General features: G+C 39.4%; 1 protein-coding gene across 3 annotated transcripts in view; it reads right to left on the bottom strand.

The window, feature by feature from the left end:
- The window catches only part of LOC125399432 (leucine zipper protein 2), a 379,570-nt gene that overhangs the window by 361,374 nt on the left and 899 nt on the right, over positions 1-17,297 (bottom strand). The gene's annotated exons all lie outside the window — the stretch shown is intronic.

Raw genomic sequence — 17,297 nt, 5'->3', positions numbered from 1 at the left:
CTGGGATGCAATGGACTCAAGTGTATCCCACCGTTTTTTCTGTTTACCATGGGTGGCTTTTGTTATTCTGCAAGATGGAGGTAATACTTTTGGGTTTGTTCATTAGTGAGCTTTATGTTGGGGAAAAAAAAGCAAAAATAAAACAACAATAACAAAGCCCTTACTTTCTGAGCTATTAACAACCAAGCTGTAGTATCAGGGTTTTCTAAACCTAGTGTGGGCCCAGATTCTAACTCTTATATAAGCAGACTCATTACACTTCCCTCAACAATGATGAATAGGGCACATGCACAGGGAAATGATAGTGAGAACAAGGAGCAAATATTCCAACTCCTTTCCAGTGTTTAGAGTTATTATTCAGCGACTTACAGAAACTTAGCTTTCCATACACAATGCTGTGCATATTCAAAAATGATGCAAAGTTCTTATTGTGTGTTTCCTCTGGCAGGAACTCCACCATCACATCTGGTTTGTCCTGCAGGGATAACTTCTCAATGCTGTTCAAATCCAATCCACACACAGCCATCCCTATCTATCAGTGTGCTCTGCCTTCCCTTTTCTCCGCTGGCAATTCCATTTCCAGTCCTTCACTAGCGAGTGAAATAGCAAGTGCTACTCATTTAATTATGATGGTGATAATCCCACTGCAGCCCTCTTTATACCAGACTCACCACTTATGAGGACTGAGGACTTCAAAATCTTCTAATTTAAATTCTCCCCAAATTAAAGATTTCCAGATATAGTGATTTTATTGTTATAGTCCTGTAAAGTCGCCTAGCTGTGTAGCTTCTGAAGTAAAATTACAAGCCAAGAAATATGATTAACTAAAGAAATAATATAAAAATTAAGCATTTTCAAGATAAACTGACACCTGCAGTTGCTGCTACAAGCTGGCTATTGAAGAAAAATAAGCACTGTGCAGACTGGATAGAAAAATTGCTAACAAATGTACACAAAATCCACCAACCATTTGAGGGTCCAATCACCAACTTTATATTCTCAAAATCTATTAAGCATATGCAACAAACATGTGCTTCATTGCAATTAGCACATTTCTGGATATTGGATCAAGGGAAAGGGGGAGTTTTCTCTGGCTGAGGATACAAAGGATGACCTCAGGGTGATAGTCTGTGTGCACCAAAGTTATGAGTTTAGACTACCTCAGGGGAAGTAGGAAAGTCAAATTCTTTCCAAACTAATGAAAGATATTAACATTGGTTTCTTCGATGATAAGGAACTTATATGTTAGGGTTTTACATCTCTTAGCTTAACTTCATATCTTGTAATTAACCAGCTACCTAATGCAAGTTTCTTAACTATCCATTAGTAGGATGAATTATGTAACAAACTAATTAAGTAAGATAATATCTCTCATTTACAAGTATTACAATATTATTGTTCTCACTTATTAAGGAAGCTTGTTTAGTGATAATTATGAAACCTGAAAGGCTTGGCTGCTCTACTGTAGAGAATTTTTTCCTCATCACTGTTGGTTCCAAGTCAGTAGAGTCTCATGGGAAATGTAAGAAATTCAAGACAATTTCCAGAGTGTCCTTTTAAAATTCAAGTTACTAAGCCCAGCTTGGTATTCAAGACTGTAAATCTGGCACTTGGAAGTCTGAGGCCAGAGAACAGCCTAGGCAACTTAAAGAAAGAGGAAGATGAAGAAGAGAAGATGGAGGAAGAGAATGTGGAGGGGAGAGTGGAGAGTAAAGGGGAGAGAAAGGAGAAATAATAAAGAAGAAAGGAGAATAATAGAAGGAAGCTCTGGAGCTTGTACAGGATCATGGAGATTTTTTTTATCTTGAATGTTCACACAGAAATTACAACTTACTTATATGTTGTATCTATGTAAGACCTGCACTTTCCCTACATGAATAGTTTTATTGGGCTGGTGAGAAGGCTAATGGGTAATAAAATACTTTCTATACAACCATGATACCTTGGGACCTCTCCGACGCACACACAGATACACACAGGCTGACACACACACACACACACACACACACATAAATGCATACATATAGACTGACACACACAAACACATATAGACAGACACACAGATACCACACATATGCCCTGTTACAACTGTTACTATTACTACTAATTTTTTAAAGAAAGAGTTTTTTTATTTTGCATCCATTTCTAAAACTCAGTGCTAAATAACTGCAGCATACTCCAACCAAGAACAAGTTTTTTTTTATTTTGTTTTGCTTTTGTTATATGTTTTAAAACATATCTCTTATTCTTTACAACAGGACTTCAAGTTGGTTACTTTCCCAGTACACGTAAAATAAACACCCACAGACCATCCAGGACTGCATAATCGGTAATGTGAAAGACTGAGATTCATCAGCAGGTGGCTCAGCTCTGCTTGGGTCAGCCTCTGCTTGGGCCAGCCTCCTCTTTGGGCCAGCCTTTCCTTGTTCTAGCCTCCTCTGCTTGGGCTAACTTACATAGACAAAACTTCTCTTTGGGAATTTGATCTCAAACTGTACTATAGATGTAAACCCATGCTGAGGTAGGAGGTCTGTGGTCTTTTTTTCAAAAGTCAGTAAGACCCATAATAGTCATAGATAACTCGGACTGTCATTATTAAGACTTCCTAATGCTTTTACACAAAGGGACATTTACCCAGGAATTTATTTCTCAAACCAAAAAGTGAGTTGAAAGTCCTCTTGGCCTTGAGAGAAGCTAAGTCTGACAGTCATTGACTTCTATGGCATCTCCCATAGCTTTCTTCCCATACCTCCACAGGTAGGGATTCCACTCTTCTCTTCAGATGGCAGCCTCCATGCAGAAGGGCCTTGGTTATGTATCTCAGATTCCTGGCAATCAAAGTTATTTCCTGAAATATTTATTTGGTCTTTAGTAGATTCTTAGTAAGTATTAATTTAATGTACTTACTTATTATAGACCAATCAATGGTCAAGTTATTCTTTCTAGTGGCCCAAAGAGTTATTCATAAGTAGCAATCTTATTGCTTGGGACATAAATTGTAGTAAGAGAATATGTTTCAAAGAGTGTGACCTTCCAACAGAGCTGTCTACTCCTTTTGAGGGTTTTGATGAAACAGACAAGCCGTTCTCCTTCTTTCTAGCTTCCTGTTCTTTGAAACCATCTCCCTTTACTCATGCTTTTTCCAAGAAGTCACCCACAGTTAGACTTCAGCAGAGACTGAACCATACACAGTATTCAAATTTCAGTCTCCAAAATTATTACCTAATGAATCCCTTTTTCTTTTTAAGGTGTCTGAAACCTTGTTATAGCAATGTGGGAAAAGGAACACACTGTTCTTATCATTCAACTATACTGCAGATGAGGAACCTGAGACAATTCTTTTTTTTTTTTGTCTGCCTTTATGGTCTTATTCCGGTATGCCTCTGCCAGTTTGTCATTTTTATTGACAGAACAAAAAGAAGAGAAACATCTTTACGGTATTCCGCATCAGTGACACACCACACACGTCTGATGACTGCAGTGTTCACCACTCATCTTTAAAGCATCCTGCCTCCATAAGACTGCTCTATCCCCAGCCATCTGAGCTTAGTATTACAGCCCCTGGCCCAGGAACCCTGACTGCACTCGCCCAAAGCACATTTCTAGCACACATCAAACACTCCCTCAGTGCGTCCACATTTATTCCTGCACCCGTTATTCAGCTGGAACGCTCTTATTTCCCAGTCCATCACTTTCCCATTGTGCTTTGGGGTGAGCACTGTCGACAATCCTTCTCCAAAAGGTCACAGAGACACAATGGCTGCTGATGTCCTGAAAAAAAAATTCCATTATTTCTGCCTAGAATTTATTGTGTACTTGGTGCTGATAGAATTAATTGATTGATCTTCCATGGTACAACATAGTTTGAGCCTTTTCTTTGCTTGCAGCCTAAAAAAAGAGTTTTAAAATTAAGAGTCCAGAATGTTTTAAAAATTCTCCTACAATTAGAAGCACAAAATGATGATGCAGGTTTATATATGCATGTAAATATGAATTTGTCTATCTTCTATATCAAAACAGGCATTGAACATGTGTGTATGTATATATGTGCACACACATACAATCACACTCACAGATGCTCTTTGACTTATGATAAAACTGTATCCTAAACTAAAGACACTTGTAATATACCTAGACTGATGAACACCACAGCTGAGCCTTAAGCAGTCTTAGGTAGTTTTTCAACAACAAATCAAATAAAACATTTGTGCTGACACCAAGCCTATATTGAAACTGCTGAATAGCTTGTGTATTTTATTAAATGCTTGGCTGAAAATGAATACATACAATGTGCTAGCACCCACTATGAATGTGTGTTGAAGGGCAGTGCTTGTTAAATGCAAACCAGCTTGGCCCTGTGGTGATGGTGGATGGCACGAGCTCTTGCCATCATCTCAAGGACAATGTACCTGTGTGTACACATTTGGTAGAAGAAGGGTGATGACTATGGAAATATCTCAGGCCTATGCAAGCTATAAAATTGTATGAATCACCCACTTTCTGACCATGGAGAACTAACTAGCTCTTTATTATTTATATTTTGTTTTGAAATTCATGAGAAAGAAATTAATTTATGCCATATTTAAAATAATAATAGACTGAGATTTACCAAGATTTACAAAAAGCTGTATTTTAAACAATCAAGTAGGCAAGCTGTAGAGGCAGGCTCTGACATCAGTTTATAAACAGATGAAAAACAAAAGTGGCCAAACACATCAAACTCTGCACAGTGTGGTCCAGTTGAATGCTGGTAACTATAGGCTTTGCATCATCTTAAATCATTAACGTAGGAAGTCAGCATGACGAACGCCAGCATGATTTCTGCCCCATAAGCTTGTCTAGGCTTCTGTCTGTGAGGTACAGAATTCAGACCTGAAGCAATTTGATCCCTTTATTTACTAACAGTCTACATGTTTAGCCCACTTGGCATTGCAGAAGTGGAACCCAGAGCTCATGTTTGTGCTGTGCAGCTGTCATCACACACAGTCCTCCCTCATCTATAGCATGGGGTTATTCCTAAGTCCCATGTGGGTGTTGTGAATATGTATGGACATATATAAAATAATAAGATTAAAATATGGGATTAGTGTTGTCAAGACTATAATGGGTTAAGCCTAGCACAGAGGACTAGACTGCTTCGCAATGCCATCTCCTGGTCAATAGCAGAAGTGCAACTCCAGAGTTCTTAAGCTTCTTTATGTATCTTGCTGCTATCATGGTTATATTATTGCTAAACTTGTTTTAGACGATGTGGTCAGGCTCAAACTCAAATAAACTAAAAATTAATGTTGTCATGTTCCGCATGTGTAAAGTGAAAGGTGGGATCTCTTACTAGATGAGCGGGACACACCTTTGTGAGCAAGGGTGTCCCCGAGTCTTGGCACTGGTGCCTATTCCTCCAGTCAGCGTGCATTTCCCATCCACCCCTTTGTTTCTGGTGGACTTCCATGAGTCTGAGAACCACGAGTTTTACCGGTAGCCATTATAGTCTCAGCCCTCCTACCTTGGTGCTTATGCCCATTAAATCATGGGCATATGGCATATGGCAGCTCTTTATTAATTCTGTGACCTTAAATTTATTAACTGTTCTGATCTTTAATATCTTAATCTATAAGGTAAGGACTCCACAAGGTACTAAAGAAACATTAAATACAAGAACCTTAGAGAAATTCACAGGAAAATTATTACACATGGAAAAAAAGAAAAATAAAAACCCCATTAGTTGTTGTTCGCTGTTTTAAGCCTTTGTACTTTAATCTCAGCACTGACCAGGATCACATCACTCAAATCCAAAGGACTAGAAATACCAGTGTCAATTCAGTTTGTATGGACCTGTTCGAACCCTCGGTCACTGTCAGGACAACGCTTGAACCCAGAGAGAGGACAATGCAGACATTGGTAGTTATGCAAAATAGGCCACTCATGAAAGGGCAGTTCTTTACTGATATATGGTTATTTTCTTTCTCAGTGGAAATAGAGTAAAATAAACAGTAAAAAAAAAAACAAAAAACTTTCGCTAACTTTAGTTGACGTGGTAGAGAATATTTCAAAGGAAATTTTGTATTTTCATTTCTCCCTTTGTTAGATATACTCTTCTGTGGTGATATTTTGTTTATGTTTTAACAAATAAACCTTGCCTGAAGATCAGAGTGCAGAGATAAACCCCTAGAGGTCAGGGAGTGGTGCATTACACCTTTAACTCAGCAGAGGGATCTCTGTTAGTTCAAGGCCACCCTGGGCTACAAAAGATTAAATCTGTGTAAAAGAGAAACAGAGCTCACACAAAGGTGATCCCAGCAACTGGGATTCCATGCCTTCGATCCAAGCACTAAGGGAAGTAGAGATGGTGTAGAAATGGCTGGGCAGAGAGAGGAAGACAAGGCAGAAGGACACAGACACTCAAGGCAATCTGAGGATGCAGTCAGAGTCAGTCAAAGAAAACCCTCTGAGGACAGGATTGCCCTGTTGGTCTGAGGATTCAGTAAGGGTGAAAGGTCTCTCTAGTGGCTGACTGCACTGTTTCTCTGCTGTCTCGGCTTTCACCTCCTAATAAAACTCTGGGTTTTTATTAAGAACAATTAGAATCTGTGCTACACTCTTCAGCTTTTATTATTTCATTTTATTTCATGGTTTTGAGGGAAAGGAAACAGCATGATAAAATGATGCAAATTCAGTTTAAAGTCATTCCCCTGGTTTGCCAGCATGAGGCAGCCACCTATCAACCACTTGTACATCAGTGAGGTTGAAATATATCACTGGCTTTAAAAGAGTCCAGTTTCATCCATGTGTGCCTCAGCTACCTTGCCTATAATCTATGGCAACATCTGGAACCATGTAAGAAATTAATTGTGAGGATTATCCTGATTGGGCATATTTATTACATAAATTATATTGCTGTAATATTTTACTTCTCACACAAAAAGAGAAAACAAATTCTACAGACAAAAAGGACAATGAAGGTCTAACAGGATTTCACTTGCTAGCCAACTCAGCAAATTCATGCAGACAACGATTTCCACATCACACACACACACACACACACACACACACGCAAAACAAACAAAAAACGTGTCTGTGACAGATCAAAGCCTTGTTCACTAGGGTCATGTCACCTCTGCCTGATCTGAAAATTCAGACGTCTTGTGTGAAGAAGACCCCAGCACATGATTTGAGCATGTCCTGGGTATTGCTGCAGGCCCTGGGTATTACTGCAGGACCTGGGTATTGCTGCAGGCCTTGGGTATTGCTGTAGACCCTGAGTATTGCTGCAGGCCCTGGGTATTGCTGCAGGCCCTGGGTATTGCTGCAGGCCCTGGGTATTGCTGTAGACCCTGAGTATTGCTGCAGGCCCTGAGTATTGCTGCAGGCCCTGAGTATTGCTGCAGGCCCTGGGTATTGCTGCTTCCCTCTTACAGACCGTGTTGCCGAAGCTGAAGCTCACACTTTTCGCTGCACCCAAGCGATTTCACCTAAACTCTTGAACTCTTTCTTTTGCCCCTGAGACGTCATCTAAGTAGCTTAATAATGTTTATCCAATTTTTTTCCTCTTTGGAGAACAGCACACAAGGCACAGAATATTCTTCATGCAACTTGACTGATAAATGCCTTTTGGTGCGGTGTAACCTATTCACTTACTAAGTGCAATTATCCACAGTAAACAGGGTGATTTTTGTCACACACTACCCAACCCCCTGATTTGAGAGGCAATGTTCACTTTTAGTTACTGCCAATGAATATGAAGAGTTCCAAACTCTGTGAAGAGGTGATTTCTAGACTTTCACGTTCACTAGGGGCATTCCCATTAAGGTAGAAATCCACTGACTGCTCTCTCCCTCAAACCTGAGGGAGAGATCTGGTATGCCTAACACAGGAGCTTGGAGCTGTCTCTTTCAGATTCACCCCAGGAGATGCTCATTCTCACACAATGAAGAGCATATTGTGAGACTCACTCATCAGAGGACACATACATTCTCTGAAAAGGAGAAATGAAATTGCCTGGAAAATTTTGAATTTCTAATGGAAGCTTCAATTTGTCCTGTCTTCAAACTTATGTATTTCTTTGATTTACTTTAAGGATATATTAATGTCACACATCTTTCCATCTAATTAGACTAAGTAGTTTCAATGTTCTTATTAGTAAGAATACTTTTTTATTATGGATTAGTAATTTACCAGCATGTATGTTTATCATGTGAATGTCTGATACTTTTAAGACCAGGAAAGAGCATTGGATACCCTGAAACTGGAGTTACAAAGGGTTATGAGCTGCTATGTGGGTGTTAGAAATAGAACTTCCGGAAGAGCAGACAGTGTTTTTAAGCACAGAGAAATCTTTCTAACTCCCATTAGTAGGTTACTAATATACTTTTATTCTTTATTTTTGTGTTACATGTGTTTTTATATGGAGATTTGATCCTATGTAGTACTGGGATTTGATTGAAGGAGTCATTTTCAAAACAGACTGAGATTTGTGTATATTTCCTTTAGAAGAAAATGGGCTAATCATTGCAATTCATTCAAAGTCTAGATCACCCTAATTGTATAACATGCATTGCTTGAATATTGCTAAAACACAAGGTTAATTCATAGCAAGTAAGTACTTATAACATCTCCAGAGGCTTGCTTCATCCTCGGTCATGCTGGTTGGGCCTACGACCCACAATGCTTTAAAGTGGACAGCTGAAATAAAGATGTGTGCAGGACATTAAAAAGCAAGGACTTAGTACATTTTTATAGCATTCCAAACTATAGTATCAGGAAAAGAGCAATTTCCCACTTTCCTTGTGAATTTATTTGTCCATTTCTCTCTGTGAAAGAAAAGAAAAAATTGACACTCTCCATAATAACTGGGTCTCTCAACCATGTCTGCCTTTTGCCAAGATGTCACATCAATTTTTCACACTTCTTCCTGTTTCTTTTGTAAAGCAGAGATTTTTCCCAAATTCTTACTCAAAGCCAAAGGCTCAGATACTGTAAAGATCATCAAGGAATGATCTTGAGCATGAGGAAGAGGAACTTCTCTATTTTTAAAGCAGAAAGACCACTGGTTATAACTTCCCTTTTGATTCAAACCTCTCTTTACCATGCACACAGCGTTCTAAAAGCTCTCCTGTGATGGACTCCTACCCTCTCTGACACCCCAGCCTTTCCTGGACCATTTGACAACACTCAGCCTGGGCCTTGACTCTGGGGAACTACTGAGTAGGCGCAGGTCAGTGTCCTCACTGTGCTTTTGTCCTCACTTGACAATATGCTTTTCCTCACTGATGATGCATCCCTGTGTGTCTGCCATTATCAGGAGAGCTTGAACAATGAGCTCGGTTCAATGAACTCTCCTCAAAGCCATTGACGAGACATTGTTAGATGATACTTTTAGTAACTTTACTTCTTTTTTTTTTCAATTTTAACCAACATAATTTGGAGGCTCTACACCTGAACTCGATTATGTGGTCCTGATTTCTTTTACCTTGAGAATATCCCAGACATTTAAATTAGTCTTCCCAAGTGGGACTTGTTTTGATGTTAAAGAGCTGGCCTCTGCACCATATTATCAATGGTTTTCTTAATTGATAAGGAAGAAACATCTTCATAGATCGAGGTAGGCTTGGATTTCAAAATATCTTTCTAATCAGTTCTAACTTGCTGTGTACACTAGTGTAAGAAGGGTGTTGTTAAAGATCACTTTCTAAAATACAAGATCATTTTGGTAAAATAAGTCTTGCCAAAACCTTTCAATCATGTAATAATAATGATGGGTGTGTGTTGAACTGTGTTTCTCTGAGCTGGCCATTTTTGTTTGCATACATTATCATAATTGATCCTCTTGACAATCTTATGAGAGAGGCGCTGTTATCACCTTTCCATGGACCAGAGAAAGTTTACAAAGAGATGTTAATTGTTATTCTGAATTCCTGTGATTATAAGCCTCTGATTTTGTATTTGAAAATTTAATTTCATGTAATAGGGCAAGCATCATGGTTCCCTTTACCATTCTCTTCTATCATTCATTTAATGAAATAACTTCTGGTAAACAAGTGCTTGTTGACCCGAGGATGATGCCTTAAGATTATGGACCTCAGGAATTCTCACCCTCATCTTGGGCCGAGGAAGGCGCATTCCTTATAGGATTCATGAAGAAAATTTGCATTAATTTTTACTGACATCTTACTTTGTTGGACTACAAAGCCCTGGTGTGTCAGTGAATTAAGTGCTTACCTGACTTTCTAAGAAATAAATGTACAATTGAAAAGAAGGTGTAGGTGGGAGACTAAGTGACCATAACATTCAATTATTTAGTTATCAACAATGATTAGAATCCAGAGTCCAATGTTTTCTTTTTTGGAGCTATCAGATGGGGTTACTTCATATTTCTATGAAAGCCCTTCACCATCTTTTTCCCCTGGAGCGGAATACTAGCATAAATTAGACTATATTTGTCTTGAATTTTGAAATTAATAAATTTAATTATCGTCAGTTTTAATAAACTTGCTAAATGGCATGTTCCTTGTCTGCAGTGTCCTAACCAATATGCCGGATTTTTAACCTAAGCTACCTCTGTCTTAGCAATTACTGAGGACAAGGTGTAACTACATGCTATGCTCTGAAATATATTTAAACATCTTTTTCTTAATCTTGATGTTACTACCATAGATTTAACCCCTGAGGAGTACTTGTGCAAATGTCTAGGATTCACATTTGTGGTGATAGGGAACCTCTATCAGCCAAGGACCTGTAAGAGGTGGGACCAGGTTATGGCATAACCTTTTGGGTACCCAGAGAAAACCGCCGGCCCACCCAGAGCTCTCTCTCTCTCTGGTTCCTGCATGACACACCTGATGTTGGGCTTCTCGTTCCTATGCCATAAGTTTGCCCTTTATAATAAAGAAATATAATTGAAGCAAGCTAGAGATTCCTCGGCTCACATCTTCACCCTCCTTTTCAAATAACATGTGGTGCCCAATATGTACGAAGTAGCTTCAACAAACAGATCTCAATGTCATAAAACATATTTCTTTACATTATAGTATAAGGGTCAATAGGTACCACTTTGGCCATATCTTCTCAGAGCCAATTGTGTCCAGCAGTGAAAAAGAACTAATGACTCTTCTTCGGGATCTAAAGATGACCTGTGGCAGCTCAGAGACGGCTCTCGTTTCTAAAATTAACAGAACACAGAATGAGAAGGCTCTTCTCCGTGCTGTAATTTCCTTTACTGATGGACTGCTATGTATCAGGGTGATGTGTAGTCAGAGACAGACCTTTAATACTGCTTTGATATGGGATTCCCCTCTGTATGCTGTGATTACAGTTTGTTAATTAATAAATAAAACTGCCTTGGCCTGTTAATAGGGCAGAACTTCGTTAGGCGGGGAAAACTAAACTGAATGGTGAGAGAAAGAAGGACGGAGTCAGAGAGAAGCAATGTAGCCCCGCTTGAGACAGATGTCGGAACTTTAGCCACAGCCACGTGGCGATGCACAGATTAATAGAAATTGGTTAAATTAACATGTAAGAGTTAGGCAATAAGAAGCTAGAGCGAATGGGCCAAGCAGTAATTTAAATAATATAGTATCTGTGTGATTATTTTGAGGCTGAGCAGACGGGAACAAACAAGCAGCCTCCTTACAACACTGCTTGATATTTAAAGAAATTAGAATCCTCCTAAGACATTGAAATAACCAGTTGTTCTCCTGTTCCCTGATAACAAAAGAGATTTGCCCTTGAGCAGACTGACATGATAGGGAAAAGCCCTTAGTTCTGGGGACTATATTACTTTCCTTGTGTGGCCTTAGAGAAATCTCTCTCTAAGCTGCAGTTTTCTGTCTTTAAAATGTAGAACTTTGAAGTAGAACAGAGCCTTTATTCCCAAAAGTAGAATCCTTAAAGTACACTTAAACAGACCCAAACACCCCAAACACAACAGGAGACAAGTTAGAGGTAACTGCAGTGCAGCCCCATCCTTACTTGAAGGACATTAGCTAGCATCTTTGAGCACATTCGGAGAAGACACTGATTACTCAGGTGACCTTCAGTTTGTGTTTGAGTGGAGTCATTTACTGTTGATAACTCTGTGTCTTTCCCCTATTCTCATCAAACTAAGTTCATGTGAGTTTTGTGGCTGTGTCTCCTTTCCTCTGTCATAGGCTTAATGTGAACTCCACTTTTTAGTTTCTCTTGTTCACACATTGCTTCCTGTTCAATGATCCACGCACTTGACACATGCCATTGGCAGTAATAACTCACTTAAGACATTCATAGGTTGAAAAAGGTAAAGTTTTCAAGTCCATTTTTAAGCATGGCTGTGCACAGTTCAGTAATCTTATATGCAAACTAAGAAGGACACTGTTGTTCTAAATCTGCTCAGAGAGCTGGTCACTGTAGGAACCTGCAGACAGTCGTTAGAACCTAGAGTAACTGGGCTTCTTTTTCCTTAGTGGTGTTCAGAATGTTTTCTACAGTATAGATTATTTCTTGATGTGATATTTCTATAATTTTTCTGAATGTTTATACATTTCAAATATTAATAATGGATGATGAATGCAATGAACAAGTAGAAAATGAAGTCAAACAGATTTTGAAATCTATCTACCTGTGAACTGAAAACAACGCATCTTAGTTATGTGCTGACACTACTGTTCGTGCTCATGGCTGTTTTGATATTATGATTTACACAGTGTACATGCAACTACATCATAAACAGAAACCCAGCTAAATATATGTTTTTGAGCTAAATCACATTCTATGTGTTTAAAGTAAGTAAATACCTCTAATTTTCATAATGTTCAGCAGAGAACACAGAACCAGCCACACACTGACAGTAGAGTGCTCTTGAGAACAGGGGCCCAGATACGAGGTCACAGTCACTGCCACCATTCCTTTCTCTCTGCCTACCATGCTTTGTTTTAGATGACAAGAGTGTCATACACTGGATGCCATCCAACTGATATACATTTCAGATTTACCTTATTTTCCTATGTCACTACACACGAATTTTATGAAAACATTGTCACAGATGATAATAGTTTCATGAGCTACTTACTTTCTTTCATGAATACCCTAAACTCTTCTCACAAATTAGTTCAGTTTTTACAACTTTGTTCAGTAAGTTCTATGATTAGTGCTGTCTGCTACATAAAAAGTCTGCACATGAATAATAAACACTGTTTAAAGTCTTTCTGCTACCACATGTTCTATGATGTTGAGACTGAAGATAAAACACCATCTTGCTGTCATTGGAAAGAAAATATTACAGCTGAAACTTCTGTATTGGTATAGTTTATTGTCTCCAAATTCACACTTGGAACTTTATATAAAATGATGGCTATTACTTATTCAATTTTGTGTGATATATAATAATTGCATGCATGTCTTGATAGGAGATATATAGTTATAACTAATGTACCTTATCAGTGAAATGATTGAGGTGCTTAGTGACTGACAGACAGAAAACTTATTTTGTGAAAATAAAACTTCACAGAAAATACAAAAAGAATGAATGTTCTTATGTTTTCTGTTTATATGAACTTTCAGTGGAAGAAATCATATTATTAAATACTACCTGTCTTATAGGATAGCTTCAATAGTTGAGCCCCATCTATTAAAGGGATTTTAGCAACTCTTCTCACAGTTCCTCAGAAACAGCTATACACATGATGTCACCAATCCCAGATGAGGAAATGGCACTTCACAGCTCAGCAATCCCAGGTACATTTTGCTTCCAAGTAGGAAGGTCAAGTCCATCCTTTCAATTGCATAGATTTTGTTTTGGTACATCAGCACAGTCAACACGTAAAGGTTTGAACTCTCGCTGCCATTGGTCACAGAGAAAATGTGATCTACAAAGATTTTCCAAAAATTGGCACTTTAAATAGTGGTACTGGAAACAGTTTCTTAGGGCTGGAACTGCAGCCTCAGGAGCAAATACAGTCTCTTTCACACACTCCCGTTAAAGGCATTTTTGTGATCCATTTATGCAAAAGGATACTATTCTTTAAAAGTTTGTACATCAGATTCCCTGTGAGAAGGACTTGGGAGGGGAAACTCATAGTCCCTCACACCATTTCACTGTAGTTAAAGTGAGACTCCTTCCTACACCAAACACATTTCTTTAAAAGTGTCTGTGTACAAGAGAGTTTGCTGGTGTCCTCTCTTTCTATGGCATATACAGCAGCTTCATCCTGAGGTTGGCATGAACAGAAGATGTGGGAGCCTTGGGCATTCACAGCATACATTGCTGGAAATAGATTCCCACAGAGCATGGGGTACAGCTCCTGATCAGGGCCCAGTGGAGACCTCACAGGTGACTCCTACTGAGATGACAATAGCAACCATCTGCTCAAAGATGTACCTGATGGAGAACCATCAGAATTTGATAGACTTTCACTCCTCCCCTGCTACATCTTGCTCCTCAAGTCACTTGAGAGCTTACATCCCAAAGGCATCAGGAGCATGAACACAGCATGAAAGAACCGAGGTTCAGCAGCTAATGCCCAAGCCTCCTCCAGTACACAGGGATCCTTTCCAGGAGAAACTTTCAAAGAACTGACCTCCCACCATCCTTTCAGTCCCCACATTTCCTGTTTCTGAAGTGGAGGTAATGCCTTGGACTAGCAATTCAATCCTCCTGCAGAATGAAACTGTTTGAACAGTACAGCCATTCTCTTCCAAAGCTCTTCAACCTTCCCATGCATTTGTGTTCTTTGACCACATGCATTTGTGCACACATTAAATGGAACTCTGTATTAGCTACATTTTCAAATCATTAGCTTGACTGTACTCTTAAATTTCTATGTGCTTTCTAAACAACAGAGACAATATGCCAGGAAATTAAGGTCTTTTTTTTTCTTTAAAGCTCCATGGGGCTCACTGTGAAATACAGGAAAAAGCTTGTCAGAATGAAGCTGAACATTCATGTTTCTTTCAGAACAAATGAAGTAAGGAGTGTTGATATTGTTCATGCAGATGGAGTGAGGGGATGTCTGTTTGATGTCTATGGGGTCTCTAATTGTAATGGTAAGGGGGAGAGCAAACAGAACAGACATCTACCAATCCATCCTATTTAAAAGGCAGAATCTTCTGAAAATTGCCACCCTGGTAGCTAGAACACTATTGTAAAACACCTTTCTTCTCCAACTATAGCATCTGTTTCAAAGCAGTCTTTCTTTCCCTCCAGACAGAGGTGAACACCAGGCCTACAGCAGTCAAAGCAGGCAGTTCTGAGGAACTCTACTGGGAGAGACACATGACAGGGCAATGTTCTTCCACATTAGAGTTTCAGCTCCACACTCCCCAAAGTGAGAAGGAACTTTAGAATCAACAAGTAGCGATTGTCACCCACTGTGGATTTAGCCAACATAGTGTAAGCATGTGAGATGCAACTGCTTCATATAAAGAGCACTAAGAAAGTTAACAGAAAACCCTGTCACAGCTGACCGTGGTTGAGCCGTGCCGCGTTGCCCAGCTGTGCCCAGCCCTTCCTGACTACTGTGACTGTCTGCACAGAGGTTTGCAGTCTGGGATTTAACTTTTATGCTTGCCCTGTGACAATAAGAACTTCTGAATACTGTAAGGAGAATGGAATTCTGTGAGAATCCTTTAACGCCCATTCTCTTCTGGTAAGTGATACACTAATAGTGTCACATTCATTTTCAAGTATGTGAACCATTAGAAGGTGACCTGGGGAACTAGTCCAATAAAATTGCTCAGAGCAATTATGCAAATGGTTACTAATTATGGAAATTCACTTTTCAAGTCCATCTTGCATTATTTGCAAAATACCAATACTGTAGACTGTTCCTATCTGATTTCAAATCAGAATAACTTAATATTTTGTAATAGATGTGTTGACCTTCAGTCTTAATGATATTTATAGAAATTAACTTTCATAGATAGGGAAGTGATGGCTCTTGCTTTACAGAACAAGAACAAGCTTGGGGTGGAGACTGATGAGTTTGTATACTCCAATGGCAATTAGTTTAAAAAGCAAATGGATTAAGGGATCTCAAGAGATGCTTACTGTCCTGCATGCCACGACAAGTTGAGTTTCCCTTCCACCATTAACTGTTTAATGAATATGTTGGCATATAAATTAAATATAAATTTTAGAACTTCAAAAGAACACTCAAGCAATTATTAAAGCAGAAGGTGGGAGCCAATGACAAGAACCCAGAGACTAACTTTATCAGTCTGTTGTCACTTATCGTAGTGTTCAAAAGAGCTCATTGTTTAAGGAAGTAATGGGAACCAAAGTGGAGTTTTGTGAAAACCATAAGAATACTATAAATTGCAACAACAAGCAAATCTTTAGAAGAAATAAAACTGAAGTTTGATTTCAGTCTTGTAAAGCCACTTGGTTCTGTTCAAGAAATGCAAAATTTATCAAGTTTTGGAGCTAAATGGAGCAGTTTCTGCATGGAAAGGAAAGGTTGGTTATGCTGGCCTGTACAAGAAACAGACACATGGATTCTTCATCTCACTTTAAAGAGCGTGTGAGCCTGCTTCACCCCTTCCATCAGAACCTTGTACAGTTGTGTGTCTCTCCTTTAGTTTTGGTGAGTTACACAATCAGATAGTGTTTCTATTCATGCAAATTGGAAAGAACCCACACCCTGTGTGTGTTATTTTATTTCACAGAGGCCAAAGGAAAGGGTTGCTGCCAGTAGGGTGCTCAAGGCATGCAGAATAAATTCAGTCCTGGGCACTGAAACAGGACACCCTTGTGCTGTGCTAATGGGAGAAAAAAAGCAAATACCATCACCAACTTTGAGACTACATCCCCAGCAGCAGTCACAAAGCACTTCTGTCAGTGCGTTTGAAATCTCCACTAAAAATAGGTCCTCTGTACTGGGGCTGAAATTCTCATCCGCGGCCAGTGATGGAGCACAGTGCTCCATTGTTCCCAACTAGGTTCTCCTCTGCTTCAGTACTGTCTTCTAACTTTAAACACAGCCAGAGGAAGTCACCTGCCTCCAAGCCCACTCAAGACTTCAGCCAGGCCAAAGGACGAGTTTGGGGACCACTGCTCAAGTCTTGGCACCTTCTGCTTTCTCTGGCTTCCTGGACCTTAGAATTCATTCCACGGGTACTAGAGGTTTAACATAAACATAAAGCACTCCCTAGGGACATTCCCTTCTCTCCCTACTTCCTCTTTATGGTGTCCTACTTCAGCACATTCACTGTTCCAGACTTCAGAGCTCCGGGCGTGGGGGTGGGGTGTCTTCATTTGCTCCGGAGGGAAGCTCTTGATACCCGAAGGGAGGCAATCCTAAGGTTTTCTCCAGGGGTCTGGGGGAGCTATA

This window comes from Myodes glareolus, chromosome 24 (assembly GCF_982192425.1).
Source record: "Myodes glareolus chromosome 24, mMyoGla1.1, whole genome shotgun sequence".
NCBI lineage: Eukaryota > Metazoa > Chordata > Mammalia > Rodentia > Cricetidae > Myodes > Myodes glareolus.
The sequence above is the reverse complement of the archived record's forward strand: the minus strand, read 5'-3'. Positions and strand labels throughout refer to the sequence as shown.